Consider the following 25,243-nt stretch of genomic DNA (forward strand, 5'->3'; position numbering starts at 1 on the left):
AGTGAGCACAGACTGAGATCCAGTCACCAGGATATTATGAAGCACACAAACATACACACAAAGAACACAAAAACAGACATGGGGCCTGAGTCACAAAGGTAAACTTACTTTTGTGTAAGTTTAAATATTTTTTGGTATTCACAAACTACGAGTCAATGTTAAGTTTCTGCTGTGGAGAGTCTGCAGTTGGGGCAGAGAACTTCACACATAAAAATTGAGGATAGGCCTATCTTTTTATATGCATAGCTCTCCCCCCAACTGTTGAGTTTTTGCAGTTGTAAACTTACTAATAGGCCAGGCCTATATTTTTATGTGTGTAGTTCTCTGCTCTGACTGCGGATCCTAAATTTAGTATTAACTTGTAGTTCGTGACTACCAAAACATGTAACTTACACAAAAGTTTGTTTACCTTTGTGAATCAGGCTCCATGTTTTCTTGTATACTTATTGAGCTTTAGCAGGACCTCTCACAGCAGTGATGTTCGTTGCATCCCAAGAGTGGAAATAACGGAGTTACTTTCTGGGTAGCTACTTTAGGACAACACATGGAATATGGTGGTTGAGTTGTGTTGTGCAGGACAAACAGTCATGTATGCTATGTAAATGTACATACGGAATGGCAGTGAAGGAGGGTCATTTTGTTGATGGACGGCATTGATTGAATGTTGGATACCTTGAGTCCTTAAGAAAAGGGGGTGTATTTTTATTTATCCACTGAGCTCCACTAGGAGGTCATACACACACCTGCAAACACAAATATACTACCACTCATTGTGCTGTGGTCTGTGCACATAAGAAGCATCTGCTAAAAATAAATAGGTTCATTTTTATAAAGGGACTGTGTATTATAGACTTTTTAAGACCTCTAGTTAATACATGTCACCCATGACGAGTACAGTTCAGTGACACACTGGGTTTTATCTAAGTCATACTTTTCTTTTTCGCTTTACAGATTCTTTTGTTGTTGTTTCCACAAGAAGAAATAGGTGTTAATTGGTAGTGGTGCCTTCAGGTGCGTACCTTTCTTGATTTCCACCCTGGAATGATTTAACCATGAGCTGTAGATGTGAGTGATACCCAATCAGTTTCTGACCGTTTCACACAAACCATCAAGTGAAAATGATGGATTTCCCATTTTGCGGTTTTGTGCATCAGTGCTGTTCCTGTACCACTCCTCTAAGAAGATCATAAATTCTGCAGGTACTAGCCTCACCATGTCATACCTGCTCGAAAAAACCTGTTGTGTCACAAGCTCTTATTTTTCAATAACTGCTTGGTTTGTGTGTGGAACCTGTGCAGGTGTGGAGCATCATCTTTGTGATAGCCCAATTGTGGCACCACAGACAACTGTGTCTACTTTAGTCCTATTTTGTTACTGAGGTTCCTTTCTCTGCACTATGACCCCCTGATCCTGCTATTGCTATGTCAAAAAGCACACAGATACTTGTTAACCTTGTGGTGCTTAATGTCCTAGGGCTTGTGTACTTTGACAGGTACGCAAAAAAGCAAGAAGCATTTTCTCAGAAGTGGTCCCAACTGAGCCTGACTTTGCAGACGTCCCTTCATATATTTTAGTCTATGGTTTCTTTATCTTGATCAAACAGAGAACAGCCTTCTACAAGGGTCATACACGTGGATTTAAATCTTCTTGGTTAGCATGAACCCTGTGACCCAGTGGATGAAGAAGCTATTGAGAAATTGTCATATCTTGTTGTCTAATTAAACATCAGAAAAGTCTGCTTCAGTGAACCACTAAAAAGGAAACTTATGAGCAACAAGAGAACCATACTTTGAAGTACTATCTTGTGCATAAACACAGGATTAATGACTTAGGGCCTCATTTCAACCTTGGCGGTCTTTAAGCAAGACCGCTGAGGTACTGCTGTGCTGAAGACCGCCAGTGCAGGTGGTTTTCTGCACAGCGTATCATGACTCCTGGCAGCCCTCCACCCTTTTTCGGACAGAGAGCCGCCAGCAGCCATACTGGCGGTCGGTGGGGAAGTGGAGGCTGCTCCACCTCCACCGCCACGTCATCAGAACACCGCCCACCGAATCACGTACCATGATTTGGTGTGGCGGTGTTCAGGTGACGGGGAGCTGGCGGAGGATGATCACGGAGGATCACCGGACCAGGTAAGGTGATCGTCCATTAGGGGAGGGGGGTGGGGGGTGTTGTGTGCGTGCATGAGGGTGTGAGTGTGTAGAGGGTGTGTGTGAGTGTGTGTATGCATGTGGGGGGTGTGTTGTGTGTTTGGAAAATGTGTGCGTATCTGTGTGTATGTCTGTGTGTATGTGTGCGTGTATGTGAAGTTGTAGTGTAAGTGTGCGTGTAGGGGGTGTGTGTGTCAATGTTAGGGGGGGGGAGGGGGGTCCAACCACCTTTGGGGGTGGCATGGGGGTCGTGGGTTTGGGGGGAGGACACTGGGGAGGGGGAGAGGGGTGGGGGAGAGGGGTGGGGGAGGCCCCTGTCAATGCCAGGGAACAAACTCCCTGGCACTGATAGTGCCTACCGCCATGGATTTTGTGGCGATACAGAACCCCAAGAACTCCAGGGAGGTATGCGGGGTCGTGATGCTGCCGGCAGTGTAGTAACAGCCGCCGAACTGGAGACCGAAGCCTCCAGCCCAGCGGTCATTACCACCCTGGCGGTCGGAGTGGAGAAGTGGCGGTTTTTCATGGCTGTCACCGCCATGCTTGTAATCCCAATTGTTTTACCGCCGGCTTGTTTGTGGTATTACCGCCACTTCTCCACTGACCGCCAGGGTTGTAATGAGGGCCTTAGGCTTTACTGCTACTGATCCACCTAAAGCGTAGGGGGCTTTAAGTCTTGCTAGGTACATTATAAGGTATATCCCCTCCTCAGCAAGCAATGCTGTCATGTCTAGCTACCTAGAATGTTGTGGGTGAGACATGCAATCAAAGAACTATTTCCAGCCATTCCTATAGACGGAGAGCCTGATGAAGCAACAGTGATTTGTTTAGGATTACAGACTGACTAACAAAAGAGTACTTTTCCAATTGGTCTTTATTGAAGTTTGGTAATATACAATGGGAAGGCAATATTTTGAGACATTTAGTAGTCTGACAACACTAAAGAATGCAACCTTTTGTCATTAAATATGTGAGCATTTGGAGTGCACTGTGATCTCGGGTATCCATGTACACTGACGTGAAGTATGGGTGAGTTGGCCTGATATGTGCAATACGTTTCTCTGTGTGAGAGGGTGGCCCTCAGCCATAAGAAGTCTGAGTTCGGACCGATGGCCATGACCAGTGTATTGACTCCAAGCTCTGTGTGCCAACTGCCCGAGCAGCCCAAGGACACAAGCCCTGACCAGCAGTCCTTCAGGGTGGCCGCCTGTCCGGGTCAGGCTCCGATGTAAGCAGTATCAAATCCCATCCAGTGATTTGGTTGGCCGAGCCCGCCTGTACTACCAGTCTAGCGGTGGACTTCGTTCTGTCATGCCGCCAGAGGAGACTGAATATCAAAGGCATTACCAAGGGTTTCAACTTACACAACAACTTAGAAGACCTGCCTGATCAGGTCTCTTAGACAAAGATGCTGCCATATTACATATCTGGACACAAAAGCATAGTGGCTCTTAGAGACACCAACCAAGAATGGTGAATATTCAATGCACCAAATTGGGTTACTGGTTTAGGGGGGTGAAACCCTACTCAAGCAGTAACCACAATCTTTGTCAGGGTGAAGTCACAGACAAACCCCAAATTAACCTGTGCTCAACCATCTGGTAGCTTCGCACAAGAGCAGTCAGACTTAACTTAGAGGCAACGTGTAAAGTATTTATGCAGCACGTCAAACAGTAATAAAGTCAAATACAACACAAGAAAAATCCCACACAAATTACAAAAATAGAGTAAAACTTAATAAACAATTTAAGATCAAAATAACAACAATCCAATCAGTAGAACCGGAGATATGCAATTGTAAAGATTTTAGTGAATTTAGCCCCAAAAAGCACTGAACCAAAACTGTGGTTATCTGATCGTACCTGGCTGGGACAAAGTCATATGTTCAGGCCAACTGAAATGGAGCATGGGCCAGCTGCAGGGACCCAGTTATGCCTGCAAAACAAAGTAGCTTAAATCCTGGATGCAGAGCGTTGCGAGGCCTTGTGCCGAGGATGCATAGCGCAGCCGAAGCGATGTGAGGTCCTGGTATGTAGACGCATCGAGCATCGTCTCTTCCAAGGAGCTTCAAGGCGAGGACCTCCATCATCATCAAGGGGGCTATTGACCAGGGGGTTTGTGATGTGAGGGCCTGCGTTGACAATATGTTGCGCTGCGGGGCTTCTGATGCAGAGTCCTGCATTGGCGTCAAGGATGCCATCGAAGAGGGGCTTACAATCTGAGGACCAGCACCAATGATGCTTCACTCACCGGCTCTGATGCAGACTTTTCCAAAGGCAATGTGTCTGTTCCATTGGGAGCAAAGCTGGGCTGACAGAGCACCTTCAGGCTCACTTCCAATGGTCCAGAACTCAGGAGGCACCACTTGGGAGGGTATCACTCACAGCAGGCAAAGTCCAGTTGTGGTGTTCAAAGTGGCTGGAGCCTTCTCTCCCCGAGGCGGTGGTCAGGAGGACAGCCAACTTTCCAACTTGGCGGTCATGGGTTCAAGAAGCAGGTCAAGTCCTTTGTGCAGGCAACACGGCAGTAGATCGGAAGTCCTTGTTGCAGAGCAACACAACAGGCCTCCTTCTGAGTTCCCCCATAGGTCCAGATGTGTACTGAAGAGCTGGGTCTAACAGTCTAATATTTTTACCTGGTGCCCACTTTGAAGTAGGAGAAGGTTTTGGAGGTTTCCACCCTCCCGCCCCCCCACCCCAAGGGGTAAGGCATCCCCTTACTCCTTACCCTGACCCCAGCTTGACTTGGTTCACAAAAGACCAGTGTCAGAACCTTTCTGAAAATGCTCCAGAAGAGCCTTTTTAATGTGCAAGCCTGATAGGTAACAGTTCTTCCCTTTCATCAACCCAGAGTGGCCTATCCTACCAATACATATCTTCTCTTCGTCTCACTCTCAGGGAGCAATACGCAGGGACCAAATGCCAGTTGCAACTAGTCATTAGCTTTGACCCAGGGACAGGCTTCTGCCACCAAATGGATAGGCCAAGAAAATGCAAAATTTTGAAAAAGTGACATTTAAGTATTGTGGCTAAAAATGAAACTTTACTATTAAAGTGGACTTTTAATTAAAATTCTTTAGAAGCCACGTTTGATATTCCCACCTGCTGCCAATTGTTAGTTATCTCTTATTAAATGTAATAAGTTGATCCAATGTTATCCTTAAAGAGAGGTAGGCCTCAAAGCAGTTATTTGACTATCAAAACATGTAAAATCTAAAAGTACATGTCAAAACTTTCAAGTATATTGCAATTTGCCCTCTGGGTTATTTAGGATCTACCATAGAAGTGTCTTCCATGTAATAAAACAGAACAGAGGGGAGGGTTGCGCCTGGCAAGAGTTATATTTTGCCAAGTTGAAAAGGATGTTTTAAATTGCACGCACAGGCTACAATGGCAGACCTGAGACCTGTTTTAAGAACTACTTAAGTGGGTGGTACAATCAGTGCTGCAAACCCACTAGTACCTTTTAATTTACTGGCCCTGGGTGAATATACTACCAATTTACTAGGGATATCCAAGTAAATTAAATATGTCAATAGGATGTAAGCCAATGTTATAATATTTAAAGGAGAGAGAACAAGCACCATAGCACAGGTTAGCAGTGGTAAAGTATGCAAAATTTTAACGCCAGCTAAAAAAAGTGAGCAAAAACAGAAGGCTGTACAACAAAAAAGTTTGTGTAAATCCACATCAAGGATGTCAGGATCAACAGCACCTTTTTGGAGGAGGCAAACTGGTGTCAGTTCCCTGCCCCTAGTGAAAATGTTTACTGCAATCCTAAAAGGCAAGCTGGGCTCATCTTCAGTGAAAGACAGAGTTGCATTTTATATCTCTCATCTATGCTCTGTCTCCAATTCAAACACTGGAGAAAATGCATTTATTATTTTATTAGGTGGACCATGCTGTCATAGACATGGAACATCAATATAGTGGACTCATTAAAACCCAGACTGTGTAACCAGTCTATAATTGTTCATATAATGTGTGTCACTTAACATTACTTTGTGTTTAAGTGTTTTCAGGTCATTTTGTGGTTTCTATCTCTCGATCTAATTATATGTACCTTTTGTGTTTTTTTTATTCAACAGGCTATAGATGGTTGTCATCAGCAGTGGAGAATTTGTTAAATGCCTAACTGATCAGAGGAATCCGATTTTTAACATATACGAATAGATATATTTTCATTTCTGTATTATGCATTTAGTTAATGTTTAGTTTACAATAGTTTTTTATAGTATTTCCTTCTGTATGCATTAGGTCACTAATAGAATAGAGTAATAGGAATAAAAAATTGAGAATATAAAAACCCAAGAAGCAGGAAAAGCAGCGCTACATGCTATCCACCTTCAAATTCAGGGATAGTATGAAAAATTTATATTTGAAGGGGGTGTTTGCTGAGCGCTTCCTCACCATTCTTAAGAACATAACAAATAACTAAAAAATATAGTGAATAAAGTGTGATTTTAGTATTCTATGAAATTTTTCTAAATATATTTCTGCTGTTTTCAAAGCAAGTCAATACTTGCAATTCTATTTAGGAATGTTAAAATAAACATAAATAGGTACCTTAATTTACTTATCTTTATCCGAATTTCACTAAACTGGAACTTTCAAGCAAGTTTAATGTACTGACATTTAACTAAAATAAATAGGAAGACATTTTGAAAGTAACAAAAAATGTGTGTATGTCTAGGTTAGGTGATGGGAGGACAGAGCTCTGGGGGATCAAAATGTTAGGGTTTCACCATGTAATTAGATGAAACAATGGTCCTGATGTCATTGAGACTTATAGTCCCCAAAATAACATGTAGCCTATCAACTGTAATGATTATGTAGGCTGTACCCTAACCTTTCTCAATAATTCTGATTATGGTGGGGGATCTCACTATATAAGAAATAAATATTTCCACATAATCGCCATACATTTTGGAAACATTATCTTTGTAAGTCCATAAAATACCAGCTTAACATAGAATTATCTTCACCGGATTCCTTCTTATAGTCATAAAAGGTAGAATATCTCTTCACCCGTGCGAAATCCTAGAACGCAAATTTAAAGACAATATACCAGGTTTATCCCATTCAAGAAGAACTAGGGTAAGGTTATCAAAATATATTTGAGAGTTCCCCTCACCCACAACGTTTTGTGGCATTCTTAATCCTCTGCAACATTTTGTGTGTTTAAGCATCATTTTGAATGATTTTTCAAAACAGATGCTTAATTATGCATGTTTCGAACTCTTTCAGTTCATGGATCTTGCACATGTGAATATACATATATTTACAGTTCTAAATCAGGCCCAAAGTTTGTTAACAAAACTATTTTGAAAATAACAAAAACATTCTTTGCATGTTTGCTAACGTAAGTGCTTAGCGATAATTCAACCTAACATTTGTGAAAGGCAATTCGGTGACACTGTAAAAAACATCAACATAAAAATATATAAAACTTTGATTTAATGTTTCATAAAATAAAATCTAGTAATTGGCAAAATGGAACAGAACAACTTAAGTGCATTTACAATTAGATTAAAACATGATTTTGATGCTTTATTGTCTTTACAGTTTTAAGCAAAGCTTGCTAGCAAAATGAAATAACTGTCTTAAATGTAGACAAATATTTGTATTGTATCTCTTCAAAGTGTGCACTAAGTTGGTCTTGATTTAAATAAACTTGACATTAAATTTATAATATTTCTGTCTCAGTGTTTCTCTGTTACTATCAAAGGTTTGTTATCCTAAAGCGAGGCTGTGAACATTGTAAGTAGGTTTTGGAGGTCAACATCCCCATGGCAGGTAACATAATCTTCACTTTTGTCAATTTTATGGTAGAATAATACAATACTTGCTTTTGAAGCCACAGCTGGCTGTTTAGGGAATATGCTTACAAATACATCTGATCGAATATATAGAATGATAAAGAAACTCTTGATAGTTGCTCTTTACCTTTCTTGTGGCCAAGTGTGGCACAGTGGTTACAGCGGCAGACCCTGATGCAGAGATCTGGCCCTGGACCAGGGCTCAATTCCTGCCTCGTGGGTCTTGAGATCAATTCCCTTGGACCAGATAATTCCTGCCACAGTGCCTAATTTAATTAATGGGTCCCACTCTGTAACTCTGGGCTATAGCTTGCTTAATCTCTACAATGGCCCTGACAGCACTTGGATGTCTGGCTTCACCCTGGGGGTTGCCCAGGGGTGGGTGCCTCACAGGGAAAAGCCAGGAGGGGTTCCACAGCGGTATGCATACAGCACCTTGAGACCCTAATGGGTGAGTAGTGCGCTATATAAGTGCGAAGTTTACATTTTACATGAAATGCTATCATTGAGATAGATTGAAGGGCACAATAAAATATGGAACAGAAATGTATTCCATACATTCCTGAGGTTTGTCTCTCATATTCCCATAAGACTTGGGTGTAAGACCTTTATGGTAAGAGAATATTGGGTACTAAATATTGTGCTATAAACATATTAATGAGCGCTGTATCAATAACTTACTATATCTAACTCCACATACATGTACATTGACAATATATTAATCTTCAAGGTATATAAATGGTGAGCTACTTTGCTGTCGATCATGGGTGTTAACAAAACCCGTGGCAGTATTTTCTGCTCAACTGAAAGGGAGAACAAGGTATATATCTCACATCAGTATAGATTCAGAAGAGCAATTGTATGAAGCCCTTTAAGCAGATAGATCACTCCCCAGACCATAAACCTCTTTCCAGACCTTTAGGGTCTCATTTCTGCTTTGATGGTCATTATCTTCCCTATGAGGGGAAGAAGCAAACAAAATAGAAAGTCAGTACGTTGTTCCCTTGCAGGAAAACAGCTCCCAGGAAGGCAGGTTATCACAGGAAGAAGGCAGATGAAAAGCTATCCTTAATTCCATACTGCCATATCTGCAAGGTACGTTGATGTGGCCTAAAGAATGGTAAATTTATGCTTATATTTACCATGATGATATAGTGGTAGTTGATATTATAGAGTCCATCTATTATCAGGATGATATTAAAAACTGGATAATACATCAGCTACCTGCTTAGCAATGGCCATCGGCCCAGTGCCCAGCTCCTTTCATGCGTGGCATGAATGCCCTTCAGTTTTACCTGCATATGGTTCAGATGTTTTCAGTTGTTTATCACCTGTTTTATGACAATAAATCCCTTGTTTATGCAGAGCTGAGGGTACTTCACAGCATTTAAAATAAGCCAAATCGTAACTAGGTTGCTTCCATTAAACGCTGTTATAGATCAGAATTAAACACACTTGAAAACTCTACTCAGCCACATTGGTTGAGTAAGCTGATACCATTCTGAAATGTATTTAAACCTTCAACTCTGCTGATATAATAAATATTAATTAATGTTACTGGCACGTATCTTTGCAAATCAGCCAATTGATTAAATTGCTGTTATTCCTCACAGAATGTGAGGGGAATTGCTGATGGAGTGCTCTTGCATAGACACACAGTCAATAAATGGGGAACACACACTCAAAGACAATTCCAGGTCAATAGGTTTTTATGTAGAAAAATATATTTTCTTAGTTTATTTTAAGAACCACAGGTTCAAGATTTACAATCAATACTTCAAATGAAAGGTACTTCACTTAGGTATCGTAGGAACTTTGAATCAGCAAAATAGCATGTACAGTTTTGGCAAAAATGGAAATAAGCTATTTTAAAACTAGACAGTGCAAATTTCAACAGTTCCTGGGGGAGGTAACTATTTGTTAGTTTTGCAGGTAAGTAAACCACCTACAGGGTTCAAAGTTGGGTCCAAGGTAGCCCACCGTTGGGGGTTCAGGGCATCCCAAAGTTACCACACCAGCAGCTCAGGGCCGGTCAGGTGCAGAGGTCAAAGTGGTGCCCAAAACGCATAGACTTCAATGGAGAAGGGGGTGCCCCGGTTCCAGTCTGCCAGCAGGTAAGTACCCGCGACTTCGGAGGGCAGACCAGGGGGGTTTTGTAGGGCACCGGGGGGGGACACAAGTCAGCACAAAAAGTACACCCTCAGCGGCACGGGGGCGGCCATGTGCAGAGTGCAAACAGGCGTTGGGTTTGCAATAGGATTCAATGGGAGACCCAGGGGTCTCTTCAGCGAAGCAGGCAGGCAAAGGGGGGCTCCTTGGGGTAGCCACCACCTGGGCAAGGGAGAGGGCCGCCTGGGGGTCGCTTCTGCACTGGAGGTCGGATCTTTCAGGTCCTGGGGGCTGCGGGTGCAGTGTCTTTACCAGGCGTCGGGTTCTTTGAAGCAGGCAGTCGCGATCAGGGGGAGCCTCTGGATTCCCTCTGCAGGCGTTGCTGGGGGCGGCTCAGGGGGGTCAACTCTGGCTACTCACAGGGTCGCAGTAGCCGGGGAGTCCTCCCTGTAGTGTTTCTCTGCAGGTCGAGCCGGGGGCGTCGGGTGCAGAGTGTACACTGTAGGGGCATAGTGCTCATGCACCTATGCCCTCACCTGTGGTATAGTAAACCCTACCTTAGTGCTGTAAGGCCTGCTAGAGAGGTGACTTACTGATGCCACAGGCAGTGTGAGGTTGGCATGGCACCCTGAGGGGAGTGTCATGTCGGCTTAGTCATTTTCTCCCCACCAGCAGACACAAGCTGGCTAGCAGTGTGTCTGTGCTGAGTGAGGGATCCCTATGGTGGCATAAGACATGCTGCAGCCCTTAGAGACCTTTCCTGGCATCAGGGCCCTTGGTACCAGGGGTACCAGTTACAAGGGGCTTACCTGGGTGCCAAGGTTATGCCAATTGTGGAGACAATGGTACATTTTAGGTGAAAGAACACTGGTGCTGGGGCCTGGTTATCAGGGTCCCAGCACACTTCTCAGTCAAGTCAGCATCAGTATCAGGCAAAAAGTGGGGGGGGGGGTAATTGCAACTGGGAGCCATTTCCTTACAATTACCGAAGGTGCAAAACTATCACAGTTCGAAATTGCAGTGAGTTGTCACTAATGCTGAAAGTTGTTGCTTCTGTAATTGATGGTTGCGGAGTCATGCGCAGATCCGCTTTCTAAAGGAACTGTAGAGCATAGGAGGCTGATTACGTAGGGCAAGAACCTCCACCTTAATTCCTGCCTCTTAGTTTATTGTTCAGTTTGCAGTAACTGAACTTTTTAGAGCTTCCGACCCTCGCTCTGAGTGATGGTCAGGAAAAATTAGAGTCCTTCAAAAGACACATGTGCTAGTTCGCATTTGCATGCTATCACAGTTTTAACGGGGCTCACCAGATTTCAGCCCCAACCCTCAGTGACCTTCAACACTGTGAGGCCATGGGTTTCATAAACCTGTCAGTAAGCCAGGGTACACCACACATTTCAGAACTCATCACAGGGTGGGGTTGGACAAGCAAGCTTCCTTAGTCCCACTCTATCCTGAGAGGAGATGGGAAGTGTGCGAAATGCAAACTAGCCTGATACAAGAGGATATTTTGCACAAGTGCTTCATTACGGGGAAAACCTGGACTATGGGCTACTATATACACCTCCGTAGAATCAATATGAGAACATAATATATATTGTGCGCACAATGTGCAACTCTCACCCCTACAAAAAAAGAGTTGTGACAACTTAAAGTATGTGGATCACCCCCGCGTAGCCTTTTCATACCAGTATAACACATTAAAACATCATATAGCAAATTGGTGTATGCCACTTGTAATCAATCGACCAAAATACCCCCTCCCCCCAACAAGGGACAGCAGAATTCGACATACAAACGCTTGAGGTATCAGAGATATGAAAGATATGACTGAGCATTTTCAAAATGTTTACAAGGACGGCAGAAAGCAGATTGGTTACAGCATACTTGGAAACAGTCTTTTCCCACTACGGCTATAATGCGCATTGTGCCGGCAGGCCTCAATCAGCACCACCACCCGTGCATTTAAGTAGAGTTTATCACCATAACCCCACTGGCTCAACAACTTTTGACATCCCTCCAATCTAGAAGGGTGCTCCCATCAAATGATAGGGCGACGTATAGCCAATTGGCCCGCCTATGTATCTGAACAATGGCGTAGCCCCCAATGTTCCAACCAGGCATTTAGGGCTAGATAGTCCAAGGCCATCGGAAGGTAAACCATCCTCTCTCGCCAGCCTATTGCTCACAAAATCACACTCCGTTAAGGGGTCAGTCCAGCCAAGAGTCCATACTCTTTCCACAGGACAAGGAGCTACCCGGCGGAACCCGCCCTCCCCCCAACAGCACTGGGCATGATCGAGTATGGCCCCCAAAATGGTCTGGATCAATAACTCTTGGCCCCTGATGGACAAATGCACTCCATCAGGAAGGAATAACTTGGGTCTGGTTACATGGATCAAGTTGTGCCGGACCGTGCCCATCGATGAACCAGCTAGGATTCTTTGTATTGAACGATTCAACTTTCTCACCAAATCATTGATTGCCCTGGTGGACACCCCTCCAGGCCGCACCCAATCATGGGATAATCTCGGACTACAGCATGGCTGCTGCCGGTAGCCGAATCTGCACCCTTGACAGGGTGGAGAAGAGAGCCTCCCAACCCCCGCCTACCCAATGGCACCATATTGTTGCTTCCCACATGGATGATGATTATGTCAGGAGGGGGACCCTTCCTTCATTCAGGGCCCTCTCAAGATTGTGAAATAAATCTCTTAACTTGAGGCCTCCAATACCCGCCCAATGATGCTGGAACCCTACCTCCCACTGGGCCTTCTCCAGGCCAGAGTCAGTGAAATATTGGGACGCTCTTTGACTGAAGGAGCATGTGCACCAACACACATGAATTGTACAGCGCCCAACAGCGCCCGAGGACTGGAACAGAGGGTAAAAAAGGAACCTAGGCATTAGAGAAGCCTAAACCAAATGGAGGCACACATAGCATTGCGATTTCCACCTGCCAACCCTCTCGATGGCGTCCCCCGATAGGCCTAGTGAGAAGGCGTGGCTGAATAGACTAAGGCCCATATTTATACTTTGTTAATGCCGCATTTGTGCCTCTTTTTGACGCAAAAGTGTCACAAACTTACAAAATACAATTGTATTTTTTAGGTTTGCGCCGCTTTTGCATAAAAAAATGATGCAAATGCGGCGCTTACAAAGTATAACTATAGGCCTAAGTTCATAGGGAGGTCAGCATACCCATTTCAAAACTCCCACAATTTGTGCCAGCCTCGCTGCATCAATAGGTCTCCTGGCATCTTCCTTGGGGGGGGCATACGTTCCCAACCCATGATAGCCCTCCTCACCCTAGGATCTTTGGTCAGGTCTGTCACCCCTTTGAGCCCAGCAAAGAAGACAAATGCAGACAGCTGTCTCCGTACTAGGTACAGAGACTTGCCACCCTCTCTTTGCTTCACCAGGAACTTTAGGATGCCCTGCACCTCTGCCGCAACAGGGGATTCAAAGGAGGCATTGTATATTTGCCAAGCCGACTCATGCGTACCTTTGGTTTTGCGTGCCAAGGATGATGTGATCAAGTCAGAGGCGATGAGGCACCAAGCTTCCATAACTCCTGAGGGAAGAATGGCATTGTCTCGTCTGCTTGTGGCGACAGTGCTCTGAACTCTGCCAACTTGGAATGAAACAAGGCATCAGCCCCTGCGTTATTACCCCCCGGGACATGCTTTTCTGAGAAGAACACATTATGCGTTAAGCAACTGCGGACAAGGGCCTTAAGCAAGAGTAACACAAATGGACACTTTGCACTCTGATTATTTATTGCCATGACTGCCGACAAGCTGTCCGAACAGAATACTATCCTGCTGTTGGCCAAAGTGTCTCCTCAGATCTGCACCGCTACAATAATAAGGAAAAGCTCTAGGAAGGTAAAGTTTTGGATGAGCCCAGAGGCCCTTCATTCTTCTAGCCAATGCTGCATGCACCATCTTGTGCCATATATTGCCCCAAAACCCATGCTGCCCGCTGTATCAGTGAACAGGGCCAGCTCAGTGCTGGACCGCAGCAGCTGTTGCTATAGGAGGGTGCCATTGATGTTATCCAGAAAGCATTTCCAGGTCCTCAATTCCTCCCTGACCTCAAAGGACAGTCTGGTGGGGTGATGCTTGGCCTGAAGGCCTGCCATAACCCTGAAGACATCCTTTGAAAAGGCTCTCCCCATAGGAATCACCCGTAATGCAAAATTCAACTGCCCAGTCAACACTTCCAACTGGCGCAAGGCGACCTTCCTGCCCACTAGACAAGTCTGAATGGATGCTTTCAATGCCATAACCTTGTCAGCTGGGAGCCTGCACACACAAGCCACTGACTCAATTTCAATATCCAGAAATGTTATCCGCATAGAGGGGCCCTCCATCTTGTCAGCTACCACTGGCACCCCCAGGGCTTGGGCCAACTGTTGGAAGCCCACCAGGGCCTTCTCACAGTATGTAGAGCCTAAGGGTCCCATTAACCGAAAGTCATCCAGATAGTGCACTTGCTTTCGGGGTGCCCCTGGGACCCACAGAAGGAGCAAATGTGTTTATATTTGTATGCTGGCCCGTTACTGCATTCCTTTTTTATATATTGCCACCGTGCAAGTTTATTGTCCCTCTAACTTTTATCAGACCAAAAGGGCTTCCAAGTGATTGACCCATAGGGGGACATGGTGAATTTGGGGTGCTACAGATTATTCTCCCTTTGATCCTAATCCATTTCTGGCATGACCGCCTTCATCCGACTAAACTTAACTTCGTATAGGAGCCAGGAGGAACCCTGAAATTCTGAGGCTGCTCTAGTAATAAGTGTAAGGAAATAACTCCTTGGCATGGTTACCCCCTGACTTTTTGCCTTTGCTGATGCCAAGTTATGATTTGAAAGTGTGCTGAGGCCTGCTAACCAGGCCCCAGCACCAGTGTTCTTCCCTAACCTGTACCATTGTCACCACAATTGGCACACCCTGGCATCCAGGTAAGTCCCTTGTAACTGGTACCCCTGGTACCAAGGGCCCTGATGCCAGGGAAGGTCTCTAAGGGCTGCAGCATGTCTTATGCCACCCTGGGGACCCCTCACTCAGCACATACACACTGCTTGCCAGCTTGTGTGTGCTGGTGGGGAGAAAATGACTAAGTCGACATGGCACTCCCCTTAGGGTGCCATGCCAACCTCACACTGCCTATGGCATAGACAAGTCACCCCTTTAGCAGGCCTTACAGCCCTAAGACAGGGTGCACTATACCACACGTGAGGGCATAGGTGCATGAGCACTATGCGCCTACAGTGTCTAAGCAAAACCTTAGACATTGTAAGTGCAGGGTAGCCATAAGAGTATATGGTCTGGGAGTCTGTCATACACGAACTCCACAGCACCATAATGGCTACACTGGAAACTGGGAAGTTTGGTGTCAAACTTCTCAGCACAATAAATGCACACTGATGCCAGTGTACATTTTATTGTGAAATACACCCAGAGGGCATCTTAGAGATGCCCCCTGAAAACATACCCGACTTCCAGTGTGGGCTAACTAGTTTTGCCAGCCTGCCACACACCAGACATATTGCTGCCCACATGGGGAGAGTGCCTTTGTCACTCTGTGGCTAGTAACAAAGCCTGTACTGGGTGGAGGTGCTTCTCACCTTCCCCTGCAGCAACTGTAACACCTGGCGGTGAGCCTCAAAGGCTCACCCCCTTTTTTACAGCACCACAGGGCATCCCAGCTAGTGGAGATGTCCCCCCCCCCTCTAGCCACTGCCTCACTTTTGGCGGCAAGGCCGGAGGAGATTATGAGAAAAACAAGGAGGAGTCACTGGCCAGTCAGGACAACCCCTAAGGTGTCCTAAGCTGAGGTGACACTGACTTTTAGAAATCCTCCATCTTGCAGATGGAGGATTCCCCCAATAGGATTAGGGATGTGCCCCCCTACCCTCAGGGAGGAGGTAAAAAGAGGGTGTAGCCACCCTCAGGGCTAGTAGCCATTGGCTACTAACCCCCAGACCTAAACACACCCCTAAATCGAGTATTTAGGGGCTCCCCAGAACCTAGCAAGATAGATTCCTGCAACCTGAAGACAAAGAAGGACTGCTGACCTGAAGACCTGCAGAGAAGACGGAGACACCAACTGCTTTGGCCCAAGCCCTACCGGCCTGTCTCCCCACTTCAAGAAAAACTGCAACAGTGACGCGTCCCCCAGGGTCCAGCGACCTCTGAAGCCACAGAGGACCCCTGCATCTAAAAGGACCAAGAAACTCCCGAGAACAGCGGCCCTGTTCCACAAAGACTGCAACTTTGCAACAAAGAAGCAACTTTTAAAGACCACACATTTCCCGCCGGAAGCGTGAGACTTTCTACTCTGCACCCGACGCCCCCGGCTCGACCTGCGGAAAACTAACTCTACAGGGAGGACTCCCTGGCGACTGCGAGCCCGTGAGTAGCCAGAGTTGACCTCCCTGAGCCCCCACAAAGACGTCTGCAGAGGGAATCCAGAGGCTCCCCCTGACCACGACTGCCTACTTCAAAACACCCGATGCCTGGGAAACACACTGCACCCGCAGCCCGCAGGACCTGAAGGATCCGAACTCCAGTGCAGGAGCGACCACTAGGCAGCCCTCTTCGTAGCCCAGGTGGTGGCTACCCCGAGGAGCCCCCCCCTTGCCTGCCTGCAGAACTGAAGAGACCCTCGGGTCTCCCATTGAATCCTATTGCAAACTCAACGCCTGTTTGCACTCTGCACCAGGCCGCCCCTGTGCCACTGAGTGTGTACTTTCGGTGCCTGCTTGTGTTCCCCCCAGTGCCCTAAAAAAAACGCCCCTGGTCTGCCCTCCGAAGTCGCGGGTACTTACCTGCTGGCTGACTGGAACCGAGGCACCCCTATTTCCATTGAACCCTATCTGTTTTGGGCACCACTTTGACCTCTGCACCTGACCGGCCCTGAGCTGCTGGTGTGGTAACTTTGTGGTTGCCTTGAACCCCCAACGGTGGGCTACCTTGGACCCAACTTTGAACCCTGCAAGTGCTTTACTTACCTGTGAACCTAAAAAATACTTACCTCCCCCAGGAACTGTTGATTTTTGTGCTGTGTCCATTTTTAAAATAGCTTATTGCCATTTTTGCCAAAAGTGTACATACTATTGTGATGATTCAAAGTTCCTAAGATACCTGAGTGAAATACCTTTCATTTAAAGTATTGTTTGTAAATCTTGAACCTGTGGTTCTTAAAATAAACTAAGAAAAGGTATTTGTCTATGTAAACACCTATTGGCCTGGAATTGTCTGAGTGTGTGTTCCTCATTAATTGCCTGTGTGTATACAACAAATGCTTAACACTACCCTCTGATAAGCCTAGTGCTCGGCCACACTACCACAAAATAGAGCATTAGAATTATCTCTTTTTGCCACTATCTTACCTCTAAGGGAAACCCTTGGACTCTGTGCATGCTATTTCTTACTTTGAAATAGTACATACAGAGTCAACTTCCTACATTGGTGGATAGGCAGTGGGGTACAAAATTTTGCATTTTTCTGGACTACTCAGCCATTACCTGATCACACGACTACATTCCAAAAATTGTCATTAGAAACTGATTTTTGAAATTTGAGCTATTTTTCTAAATTCCTGCTAGGGCCTTGTGTTAGTCCTTGTTAGCATTTCTTTTAGAGTTTAAAAGTTTTGTAAAAGTTTGAATTAAGTTCTAGAGATAGTTTTAGATTCTTAAAACGTATTCCAACTTTTAGAAACAAAATGTCTGCTGTAGAAGAGATGGTGGTGGAACTCAACCTCACCCCTTACCTGCATCTTAGGATGTCAGAGTTAAGGTCTCTCTGCAAAATCAAAAAGATAAAAACTGGTTCAAACCCTACCAAAGTACAGCTCCAGGAGCTCTTGGCAGAGTTTGCGAGAGACAACCCCTCTAAAGAGATCCTTACAGAGGGGGAAGCTAGTAAAGTGGAGGATGATTTCCCCCCTCCACTCCTAGTTAGGGAAACCAGGGTTTCTCCAACCCTGACTCCACAAGTGATAGTCAGGGATGCTGCTTCTCCCACAGGGGAGTCCAGCAACTCTGGAAGCATTGAGGGCAGCCTCAATGAAGATGACCTCCTGTTAGCCAGGATGGCCAAAATATTGGCTTTGGAGAGACAGCTCCTAGCCCTAGAAAGGGAAAGACAAGAGATGGGCTTAGGTGCCATCAATGGTGGCAGCAATTTAAATAGGGTCAGAGATTCTCCTGACATGCTAAAAATCCCCAAAGGGATTGTAACTAAATATGAAGATGTTGATGACATCACCAAATGGTTCACAGCTTTTGAGAGGGCTTGTGCAACCAGAAAAGTAAACAGATCTCCCTGGGGTGCTCTCCTTTGGGAAATGTTCACTGGAAAGTGTAGGGATAGACTCCTCACACTCTCTGGAAAAGATGCAGAATCCTATGACCTCATGAAGGCTACCCTGATTGAGGGCTTTGGATTCTCAACTGAGGAGTACAGGATTAGGTTCAGGGGGGCTCATAAATCCTCGAGCCAGACCTGGGTTGAATTTGTTGACTTCTCAGTCAAAACACTGGATAGTTGGATTAATGGCTGTGGTGTAAATGATTATGATGGGCAGTACAATCTGTTTATGAAAGAACACCTTTTAAGTAATTGTTTCAATGATAAACTGCATCAGCATCTGGTAGACCTAGGACCAATTTCTCCCCAAGAATTGGGAAAGAAGGCGAACCATTGGGTCAAGACTAGGGTGACCAAGACTTCCACAGGGGGTGACCAAAAGAAAGGGGTCACAAAGACTCCCCAGGGGAAGAGCGTTGAGACATCCAACGGTAAAAGTAAAGAGTCTTCTACAGGGCCCCAAAAACCTGCTCAGGAGGGAGGGTCCAAAGCCTCGTCACAATCCAATTTTGGGTACAAGGGTAAAAACTTTGATCCCAGAAAGGCCTGGAGTCGTAGCTGTAATCAGCAGGGACACCAAACTGGAGACAAGGCCTGTCCCAAGAAAGGTTCCACTTCAAACCCTACTCCAGTTAACATTGGAATAGCCAGTCTCCAGGGGGGATCAACAGTGTGCCCAGAGCAAATCAGGGTTCACACTGAAGGTACATTAGTCTCTGAGGGTGGGGTGGACTTAGCCACACTGGCTGCCTGGCTCCCTAATATGCAAAAATACAGGCAGCAACTCCTAATTAATGGGACTGGTGTAGAAGGCCTGAGGGATACAGGTGCCATTGTCACAATGGTGACAGACAAACTGGTTTCCCCAGGACAATACCTGACTGGACAAACTTATCCAGTCACCAACGCTGACAATCAGACTAAAGTACATCCCATGGCTATGGTAATGTTAGAATGAAACAGGTGGTAGTCTCCTCAAATATCCTTGTAGAGTGTTTGCTTGGAAATGACCTGGAGTCCTCAGCATGGGCTGAGGTAGAACTCAAAACCCACGCAGCCATGCTGGGTATCCCTGAACTGGTGTGCGTCAAGACAAGGGCACAGTGCAAGACTCAGGGTGAAAAAGTGGTGTTGGAGCCTGGAATAATGGCCCAACCCTCCAAGAGAAAAGGAAAGAAGACTGGGGAACCAGCTTCAACACAACAAAAGAAAAAGAACCTCTCTTCCCAGTAAGAAGTTCTGCCCTCTGAGGGAACTGAGCCCATGGAGTTGGAACCTTATCAGGTTGAACTCTTAGGCCCAGGGGGACCCACAAGGGAACAGTTGTGTAAGGGGCAAGAAACCTGACCCTCTCTTGAAGGCCTTAGGCAGCAAGCTGCTGAAGAGACCAAAGGAAAAAATCACTGGAACACATAGGCCCATATTTTTACTTTTTGACGCAAAACTGCGCTGGCGCAGTTTTGCGTCAAAACTTTTACCGCCGGCTAATGCCATTTTGGTACACCGTGCCGGCGTCATATTTATACTTTGACCCATGGCGGCGCAAACCACAGGTGGGAGTCATTATTTTTGACGCACACCACAGCGTCAAGTCGTAAAGCAAAATGACGTTAACGCAGCGGAAATGACTGTGGATCAATTTATGACCCCGCAAACCGGATATGCGCCGTTTTTTGACGCAATAGCGTAAAAAAAAAACGCAAACGCCGCCATTACACCAGAGGAGAGCCAAAATGGATCCCAGATGTCACTACAGACCCGAGGAAGATGACAGCAGACCAGGAACCAGCCAGGATGACCCACACAAGAACCAGGACACTTTTAAGAAGAAAAGAAAGTGTCGCTTTAGTGCAGAGGTGCAGGAAATTCTGGTTAAAGAGGTGACGGAACACCAGCACCAACTGTTTGTCACATCAAAGTTGCCAATCAGTAGGAGAGAGGCAATATGGCAACAAATTGTCAACAAGATTAACAGTGTGGCTGAAGTACTCAGAACTGTCATCGAGTGCAAGAAACGCTGGCATGACTGCAAGCGCAGGACCAAGGAAAAGATGGCCAGGAACAGGAAGGCAGCACTGCAGACTGGAGGGGGGAGTCCAGCACACCAGGAGGCCCCGGACCACATGGAGGAGATGGTCGCAGCCGTCATCCCTGAAGAGATCGTCACAGGGATTCAAGGATAGGACAGCGCAGACTACCAGGAGACAACGCACATGCAGGGTAAGTCGCATGGGGAATTATAATGCAATAATGTCAACTGTGAGCGGGGGGGATACCGACCACCAAATGCATGGAAGTCATCTAATACACGGAGCGGCATGGGTAAAGGGGCACGGCATGGGGGCATGGCCCGTTCTGAGAAGACCTGGGGCACACCATTACACAACACCAATAACAGACCCATAGGGGCAGACTGTCATGCCAACAATGGAGCAAAGGGAAAGCCACGCCAGGAGGGAAGGCCACAACGTCAAACTGACATCCCGGCACACGTCAGCCACCATACCGCCTACATTAACTAAGGCCCTCTTAACAACCTCTAGCCATACCGACAACTGGAATGTAACTGCAGCAACAGTTGCCACTACCACCTCTGCTCTGTGTGTAGCTCAAGTAGCCAATGGCAGTAACTTCCCCATGGATCATACACACCTAAATTAGGGGGTGAGGATGACAACTTCATCAATCCCCAAAAACAAGACAAGGGCCCCAGTACTCTCAAATGTCAATGCCCATAGTTGTCACAAACATCAGCCAATGTAACCAACAATAGGAGCTACACAGCACTAAGGACACACCCATGCTGCATATGTCTGGGTCCATCCTGTGCCTGGGTAACAATGCAACATCCCAAATGTCATACTGCTCAGACAACAGCATTGAGGGGGGGACACATGTAACTGGTCACTGAAATACACCTGCACAGTCAGAGGAGGAAATAGGACACTGATACGATTATCAGGGCAATCCAAAGTAACACACATTCCCCAACATCAGCAGGACACATTACCAATGTCAACATCCATATCAGATCATAACATTGCCATGCATAGGATATGCCACATGTCAATTACATTTAAGTGGATGTGAAAGATCAGAGTTTGGGGCAGGTCCAGATTGTCAAGTGTGCTGCCAGGGCCATCAGTACACCCACAGCCAGTCAAAAGGTCTCACCACGAGAATGGATGTAGACTGAGGCTTGAGTAGGAAAAGAAGGTGGCAAATCTCGATTTGGCATAAACCAACACCTAGAGGCGATAAGGCTGACAAGTCTGATAACTCGATAATATACATGTGACATACAGGTGGGCCATAGGCCTGGAAGAATGCCCATCTGAAGGACTGGAGAAATGAACACAAAACAAGATCACAAAGTGAATTCATCAAAAGGCAGGCACGTCACATCACAATTGCCACAACACAGACACACTAATTGTACCCTGTTTTATTGCAGAAGAAGATGGATCTCCTGCGGATATGCCTGTCCCAGATTTCCCTGATGACATGGATGACGAGCTGATAAACATTCCCCAGGAGACTATCCAAAAGGTCCTGGACACCCTCCAGACCCCACCTTTAGTCACAAGGAGGAGCACAGAACAAGCAGCCATCGCAGGGGATCCACCCACCACCCCAATTATAAGACCTGCCAGCTCCAATACTGCTGAGGACTCAGACGACACTGGCTCCAGCTTTGAGAGAACTGTAGTTGGAGTACAGCGGGAGCTGGCCAAGGAGGTGCGGGTGGGGATGCAAAATATGGCAGCCAGCCTTGAGGGGATACGTTCGTGCATGTCATCTGCTGATCAGGCAGCAGCTATGCAAGCCCTAACATCTATACTGCAAGGACTACAAGAAACTGTCAAGGAATTTACCACTGCAGTAAGGGAGTTGCCACAACACCTCGCACCCCAAACCTTCCAGTGCATGCACAAATGCAATCATGACCCCCTCAGGGCAGACCTGGCTGCCTACCATCGTGATGTGGCTGCTATTCTCAAGAACCAGCAGACCCTCCTTGCTGCAGTACTGCCCTTAAGACCTTCACAGGGAGCAGCGACCAGGATGTCTGACTCCATGTCTTCTAACACTGAGGTGTGTGTTGCCCCTTCACAACCAACAACAATTACAAGGACAGAGGAGACAACACACACATCAGAAGAAGAAGACATGGAACAGATCACATTCACAAGGAAAATGACCCGGAAGCACTAGTCCCTGCCACATGGCCCACATTTACCAAGGTCCTGCGCTTTTTATCTTCCCAGTCTTGCAACAACTTTACTCAAACACTGTTCTGCAAACCACTGTATGTCTTGTCACCCAGCCCAGGGATTGTCCTACTCATTGGCAAATCCTGTCCCTCTGCACTGTCTGAAACATCAACCCCAGCATGTCAAAAGCATTTCCGTAACCCCTTGTGTAGGATCACAATGTAAGATGTCACTATAATGGACTCACAATCATGGACAATGTACAGATAGCACTACAGCACTTTTCAATAAATAGCACTTACACAACAAATCTGTCTCTGGGTAATGTGACATATCAACTGTGCAGTAGATAACTGAAATGTGCCTACTGTCAAATTACGTAGCTTCTCAATACAACCGTCCTGATAATATGTAGTCAGAGAATTCTGCACAGTGCCCATGATTGCATCATACTCTGCCCATCCCGAGGGACAAATCTGATGAAGTGAGAAACCATACACCATCATGCTGTGTTGGACAGAAGCATGCTTCCTCAGGGGATAACTAAGTCATGAAATAGTGCCCGGAAAATGTTGTCAACATGGAAAAATAACACAAATAACATGCCACACAAATCTAAGTAAACACTACAAAAACTGCATAAATGAAGGTGTCCGAGTTAACATACAAATAGGTAATCATGCCGAACTGTGTCACAAATGATGTATGAGGGTCATGAAGACAAGAATACAAGATTGCCAATGAGAACTCATCTTATAAGGGTGTGCATGATCATCACACTGCAGTCAGACCTAAAACTGTTTCCCCAATACCAAGTCTGGAATCACTGTTTGTGACTTTGAAAACACACTTATCAACAGAAACACATTGTCATCAATATTAACTGTGATTGGTGGTTGCAACGAAGGGTTGAAACTTTGCAAGGTAGCTCTGGGCTAGCTGCCAATCGTACAGCTCAGTTGGGATTTGTTTGTAGCATAGGACACAGATGTTATAGTACAAAATTGATGTACACTGAATCCAAACCCACGATCAAGTACCATTCAACACATACTATTAAGGGTTAACCAAATATTTATTAAATGCTAATCACAAATGAGGAAACTGAGGGAAAAATCTTACCTACCCTAATCTACCCTGACTACTCATTACCCACAACTGTCCCTAACTAACCTAAGCTACACTTACTTATCAAATGTAACAAAACGTTCTAAACATCTAACCCCCACCCCCCTTATGAGACGGGACATATGGAGGACAACACATACTAACCTAAACACATACTATACTATCCTATACAAATATATGTTTTTTAGTTTTTTTTTGTGTAATTTTGTTTTTGTTTTTTGGAATTTGTTTTTTAAACAAACAAGAACACCAACATAGCCCGCCACCCAGCCACCCACACATGTAATAAGTAAAAATAGAAACAATCAGGACCCCCCACCCACTAACACTAACTAAACTAACAGCCTATACTAACCTAACACTAAGCCCCCTAAGCACACTAACTATAAGAACAAGGAAAGAGGAGGGAGGGGAGGGAATCATGTCCATATCAAAAAGTTTAGAGGTTGGCCTTCCGGAGGGTCCTCTTAATGGACTTAACACGCCAGTTAATGTGGCGCACATCCTGGCTCAGGTGGCTCAACTTGCGCAGCACTTTGTCCATCTTACGGTCCATTTGGTTGAAGGCTGCAGGGTCAACAGATGGAGCAGTGGCAGTCTGGGTACCGGTGGAGGAGGTCTGTGTGGGTGTGGTGCCAGGCCTAGTGGGCTGTCCTGCACCGGTGGCAATGCTGGGGCCTGGAAGTCCAGCAGATGTCGGACCAACAGTGGCAGCTGTGGGTGGGGCCACCTGGCTCGGATTGGTGGTTGTGCTGGCGGTGGCTGTGGTGGGCAAAGTAGGCCCACCCTGTGGGAAGGCTCTCCATGCGCTGGAGGCCCCTTCATGGCGACATCGCCGGGCCATCCTTCGGAACCCTGACTCCACCAGCAGGATGTGCTGGTATCGCATGGCCCGGCGCTGAAATTCACGGACCTGGTCTGGAGTCATGTTAGCAGCTGTGAAGACAAATGCAGATATTCTACATTAGTAACTGCATTGTGTGAAATGGCACAGGAAGTTAATCAGACAATACATCTACTGTACTTGTAACAGCTCATATCACAATACAGATCATTGAATGTCCCTGAGGAAGTGCATGGCAAGCCAGACTACAAAGGTCACATCACACATAGCACATCCATAACCTACAAGATGGGTAACAACTGGCTTTGTCTTGCAATCTGAGTTCTGGCAGTTATCAGCTAAGAATCATGCTGCATATCCTCCGCCAAGACCTGGGCTACAAATGTCAGTGTAACGGAAAGCAAAACTAAAGCCACATGGTCTGCAAGTTGTAAAAGGACATGTATGGGTAACATACTGGTAGCATCAGTACTAGGTACCCCATTCACAAACCCATGCCCGTGTTTGAGGGGGGGTGGATAAACAACTATAATTTGCCAACAACATGTACACCGAGGAGTGTATAGAAAACTCCACACATTTTTGTCTCTACAGACA

Source organism: Pleurodeles waltl, chromosome 9 (genome assembly GCF_031143425.1).
Source record: "Pleurodeles waltl isolate 20211129_DDA chromosome 9, aPleWal1.hap1.20221129, whole genome shotgun sequence".
Classification (NCBI taxonomy): domain Eukaryota; kingdom Metazoa; phylum Chordata; class Amphibia; order Caudata; family Salamandridae; genus Pleurodeles; species Pleurodeles waltl.